Source organism: Schistocerca americana, chromosome 3, assembly GCF_021461395.2.
Source record: "Schistocerca americana isolate TAMUIC-IGC-003095 chromosome 3, iqSchAmer2.1, whole genome shotgun sequence".
NCBI lineage: Eukaryota > Metazoa > Arthropoda > Insecta > Orthoptera > Acrididae > Schistocerca > Schistocerca americana.
In genome coordinates this window covers 497,713,383-497,719,382 of record NC_060121.1, presented here as the reverse complement: position 1 = coordinate 497,719,382, position 6,000 = coordinate 497,713,383, and positions in this window count along the sequence as shown.

The window sequence follows — 6,000 nt, the reverse complement described above, 5'->3', positions numbered from 1 at the left end:
TCCGATCTGTGAAGGATAAACGCCCTTCTCTGTTGACATGTGGTGTATACAAAATTCCGTCTACGTATGGTAATTTTATATCCACGACTACGTAGAGAAGCCATTGAAATTTATAAACATCAGAATAATTTTAATAAGAAAGTGGAGGTAATGAAACTTAGCGACATATGGATAGAAGCTCTGCAGAATCGCTAACAATTTTATCGTTGACAAGACGTCAATCTATAGTTAAGTTTTATCTGTGACAAAGATTATTTCTGCTCATCACGTGTTACTTCGACCACTCCCGCTTTCCTGCAGTATATATGTCTCTCACGGACGTCCGACTGGTCAGTCGGCTAGACTCAGCGGAGGAGCGCCTCTGAGGATGACCAGCGCAATCCTAGACGAAACGTTAGGAACAGAAGAGTTTTTTGGACCACGATCTCACATCCCGAATGGTTTACCAGCAGCTATTCGAAGAAATGGCTCCGGGAAACCTCACAAAACAAACTCTAATTGTCTGGTGAAATCGATTCTAACCAGCGTACCACTGAACTCAGATAGTCCTCCATTTTTGACACATTACTCGGCAGCCGTGAACACTGGACTAATAAAATCGTAATTCCATAAATCTTGAGCTGCGTTGCACCCCGCTGGGTTTGAGAAGATCCATGCTCAAGGAGTAGAGATATTTTCTACCTTGCAGTTTCTCATATTTGTCTTCCCTTCTACTGCAGAATGTGGTATTTTGTTTAGACTGATGCAAATGGATCCGCAGATGAAGTATAGATGAACAGACTTTGTGTGTTTCAAAAGCATGCTTTCCAAAGTCCACCGCAATCGCTCTGCGATTGTATAACAGAAAGAGTATCAGCAAGCCGTGACAGGGCTTTCTCGAACATAGGGATACTTTAAAACACTGTTGTGGTTACATAGTGAAGCTGCAATAGGGGGCGTCGTTGTGCAAGTGGGGGCCGGATGTTTGGCAGCTATGTTTATCTTATGCTGGGAATAGGCGCCGGATTCCGCTCGTCAGCATGCTGGAGTGGTCCCCTTCAGCACCACTATAAGGACTGCAGGAGGAACTGTAGAGTATTCACTGAGGACCGTCTTGGCAATGTTCAGTCAGTCTTCACATCCGCGACGACTGCAGGTGTACTATTTTTGTCCCATTTGAACCGCCCGTTATTGTATTGTGAATCTGATTACTAATGTCACGCAATGCGCGAAGTGTGCCCAAAACATATTATTTGATTTATATGCACTGACTATGGCAGCGAGATCGCTAGGTGCTCTTTGGATTGCGTCGGTATTAAGCCATGAATTTGTGACTTCATCAAGAGGAAATGCATGAGTTCTCTCTCTTGTTCTAGGAGTCGATGAGAACGGTTGTGTGTACTTATATGTAATAACGAGCACTGTTGTAGTTGCGGTATTGTATTGTGAATTTGATTAGTAATGTTACGAAATGCCTGAAGTGCGCCCAAAACATATTATTTGATTTATATGCACTGACTATGGCAGCGAGAGCGCTAGGTGCTCTTTGGATTGCGTCGTTATTAATCCATGAATTTGTGACTTCATCAAGAGGAAATGCATGAGTTCTCTCTCTTGTTCTAGGAGTCGATGAGAACGGTTGTGTGTACTTATATGTAATAACGAGCACTGTTGTAGTTGCGGTATTGTATTGTGAATTTGATTAGTAATGTTACGAAATGCCTGAAGTGCGCCCAAAACATATTATTTGATTTATATGCACTGACTATGGCAGCGAGAGCGCTAGGTGCTCTTTGGATTGCGTCGTTATTAATCCATGAATTTGTGACTTCATCAAGAGGAAATGCATGAGTTCTCTCTCTTGTTCTAGGAGTCGATGAGAACGGTTGTGTGTACTTATATGTAATAACGAGCACTGTTGTAGTTGCGGTATTGTATTGTGAATTTGATTAGTAATGTTACGAAATGCCTGAAGTGCGCCCAAAACATATTATTTGATTTATATGCACTGACTATGGCAGCGAGAGCGCTAGGTGCTCTTTGGATTGCGTCGTTATTAATCCATGAATTTGTGACTTCATCAAGAGGAAATGCATGAGTTCTCTCTCTTGTTCTAGGAGTCGATGAGAACGGTTGTGTGTACTTTTATGTAATAACGAGCACTGTTGTAGTTGCGGTATTGTATTGTGAATTTGATTAGTAATGTTACGAAATGCCTGAAGTGCGCCCAAAATATATTATTTGATTTATATGCACTGACTATGGCAGCGAGAGCGCTAGGTGCTCTTTGGATTGCGTCGGTATTAATCCATGAATATTTGACTTCAGCAATAGGAAATGAATGAGTTCTTGGAGTCGATGAGAACGGTACGTGTACCTTTATGTAATAACGGGGACTGTTGTAGTCGCCATTAAGGAAACTAATTTAAGTTTAAAAGTTACGCTCGTAGTGTGGACGAGAATTAAATTTCTATTGACATAATGAGATAGGTAAAGGTATAATGATTATTGGAGAATATAAATATTTTGTCAAGGTAAGTTGTCACTCTTTTAATAGTTTTATTTCATTTATGCCATTGTGTGTTACTATCGGCAGTTTGAGGACCGAGGGGACAGGTGTAGGATGAATGTGTAGTACGAACGTTCGTCAAGGTCATTGCCCTGCTTAGGGAATTTATTATTTCATTGAATTTCAATTTCTATACAGTACGACAGCCACCTTTTACCCTCATTTTAAAGGGTTAAACTACCCCACTTGTAGACTCCCTGCTGCCCATAAATGTGAGCACGGTTCCTCGAACGAATTTTTTAGTTCTGCGTAGTAACGTCGTGAATCTTAATCCTTTCAGGCACTTAGTCGAAATAAAGATGGAGCTACGTAACACATATGCAAATAAGAGATATGAAATGTTACCCTCTTACGTAAAGATATACTCCTGGTAATTCGTTTTATGCAAATACTGTAAATTAGAATATCAGAACGCCTTAAATAAAATTAGAGTGCTATTCGACACAGGACTGCACGGAAACCATTTCCGCGCAAAGGAAAAGGCAAAATTTTTCTTGACTACCCTGACATCCAAAGAAATCCAAATGACGATGTTCAGTTATAATTCCACGTACACTGCTAAGTTTGATTGTTTTATTCTTGCAGCAGCCCTATTTCGGTTGAATTACCATCATCAGGTTTTCTGTAAGTAATGCTATATAATTTTCGTACATTATTTCTAATTTTATAGGTAATTATTAAATAGATTTCATTATTGCTAGTTTTTACATACGTCTGATGGTTCTGACATCAATGTGATATCGGCCGTTCTGTCTTTATCTGTTTTGCTTGTGAATTTCGTTCTTTTGGTGTTGTTGGTGTAATAATGGTTGGTTATCATCTTATCTGATTTATTACTTTATATACTTGTCAGATTGTATTGTTCATATCAGTATTTTCGTGACAGCTTACTTGGCACATAATCCAGCGATATTGTAACAGGCAGTTCTGTTTGTCATTGCTGTTATGTAGTTTTGAATATATTGGTGATTTGGTTTTACCTATTACAATTTGTGATCACTAATATATTCAAGCAAGAAAGAAATGTTTAATTCCTTCTGTAATTGAATACAAACGAAGATATGGGACAAAAGGCAGACTATACCGAAGTTCCTTTACGAAATGAGATCAGAATGACAATACCAAGCCGTATCATATGGACACGCAGATAGTAAGTAAAATAAGTAATAACTAAGATAATAGACTACCAAAAATTGTAAATAATACCAAAAGCTAAAAAGTACCTAGACTTTTAAAAGGAAAAATGTATAGATACAGATATAACGCAGAGGAAAAGAAAAGTAGAACAGTAGAAAAGATCAACACCTACGTAACTGCAATGATAAATAGAATTCCAGAAGGAGATTTTCACTCTGCAGCGGAGTATGCGCTGATATGAAACTTCCTGGCAGATTAAAACTGTGTTCGCGACCGAGACTCGAACTCGGGACCTTTGCCTTTCGCGGGCAAGTGCTCTACCATCTGAGCTACCGAAGCACGACTCACCGCCGGTCCTCACAGCTGTACTTCTGCCAGTATCTCGTCTCCGAAAATCTCGTTCTGGAAACATCCCCCAGGCTGTGGCTGAGCCATGTCTCCGCAGTATCCTTTCTTTCAAGAGTGCTAGTTCTGCCAGGTTCGCAGGAGAGCTTCTGTAAAGTTTGGAAGGTAGGAGACGAGATACTGGCAGAAGTAAAGCTGTGAGGACCGGGCATGAGTCGTGCTTCGGTAGCTCAGATTGTAGAGCACTTGCCCGCGAAGGGCAAAGGTCCCGAGTTCGAGTCTCGGTCGGGCACACAGTTTTAATCTGGCAGGAAGTTTCATAAATAGAATTGCCTGTAACCATATAATACCGCTGGAGTATCTGTCAAGTAAGCTGTCACGAAAATACTGATATGCATAATACGATCTGACAACTACAAAAATTAATGAGTCAGATAAGGCGACAAACGACCATTAATACTAGAGTAACACCAACGGAGCGTATTAAAAGGGAAATAGACAATGACAAAACCATTGATATCACGTGGATGTCAAATCATCAGTCGTCCGTGAAGACGAATAATAATGGGATCTGTTTAGGAACTAACCAAACAATTCTAATACTAAAATTATGTACGATTACTTACGGATAACCTGATGATGACAGTTCAGCCGGAATAGGCCTATTGCAAAAATAAAACAATGAGGTTTAGCAGAATACTTAGAATTATAACTATCCAATGTCCTTAAGAGACATATAGTACGCAGCGGGCTCAAAGGACTATAAAAATCCAAGTGACGTATTTCATTGCTGAAGCCGCAATATTTTTCCTCTCCTTGGGAAAAGCTAGTTCCACGGTACAATCGGAAATTACGTCTGTAAATGTAGAAGGATTCTGTTCCTTAGATTCCAGGAGGTGGGAAATGCGTCCGCAGCTCGTGGTCGTGCGGTAGCGTTCTCGCTTCCCACGCCCGGGTTCCCGGGTTCGATTCCCGGCGGGGTCAGGGATTTTTCCTGCCTCGTGATGTCTGGGTGTTGTGTGCTGTCCTTAGGTTAGTTAGGTTTAAGTAGTTCTAAGTTCTAGGGGGCTGATGACCATAGATGTTAAGTCCCATAGTGCTCAGAGCCATTTGAACCACTTTTGGTGGGAAATGCCCCCTCTAGCCTACAGGATTGTTGCAACGTTGTTCCTCTTCAAACATAGAAAACGATTTACCACTCGGTGCACTAGTTTATCAGTGGTTTGCGCCACCTTATTTTGGCTAGCGGTGTGCGCGATCAAAAAATTACCTACGTATCCCTTATTCCTTCGAAGTAAAAAGTTAAAACTTCATGACTGTGGCAGACACGAGCACCTCTGAGGGTTGCAATGGGCAGCATATCATTGTGGAGGGAGTCCACCTGTGGCCCATGGCGGGAGACCCAGTTGGGAGGCCCGGCTTGCGCCACGCGGAGGAAGCGGCTCCGTGTTATCGCGGGGGCGGCGCGGGGGGCGGGCGCCTCCGCCTTGCACAACGCCGCCTGCCAGCAGCCACCCACACTGGCCTTGACACGTTCTGCCCGCTCGGCCGGCGATGTTCTCACAAGATTGCACGAATACCCCACTTCCTGCAGCTCGGAGGGCCGGCGCGTGCACAACACAACTGCGACCGGTTTCGCAACGAGGCGCTCCCGTCCGGCACGGGCCCTCATAAGCGGCGCGCCGGCAGAGCAACACGTCTGTCTCCGGCGCGAAACCAGCTTCCTGAGGAAACCGACTCAGTGCTCGAAAGTTCCGCGAGGATGTACAAAAGAAGCTTCGCGGAGTCGTATCGTTACAAAATTTAAGCGAAATGCAGGAAAACCCCTCCCGCCGGAGGATCGAGTTGTCCGTCGGGCATGGCTGTCTCTGTTGTTCTTACCATATGTTTGTTTAAGTAGTGTGTAAGTCTAGGGAACGATGACCTCAGCAGTTTGGTACCTGAGGAATTCACACGCATTTGAACATTTT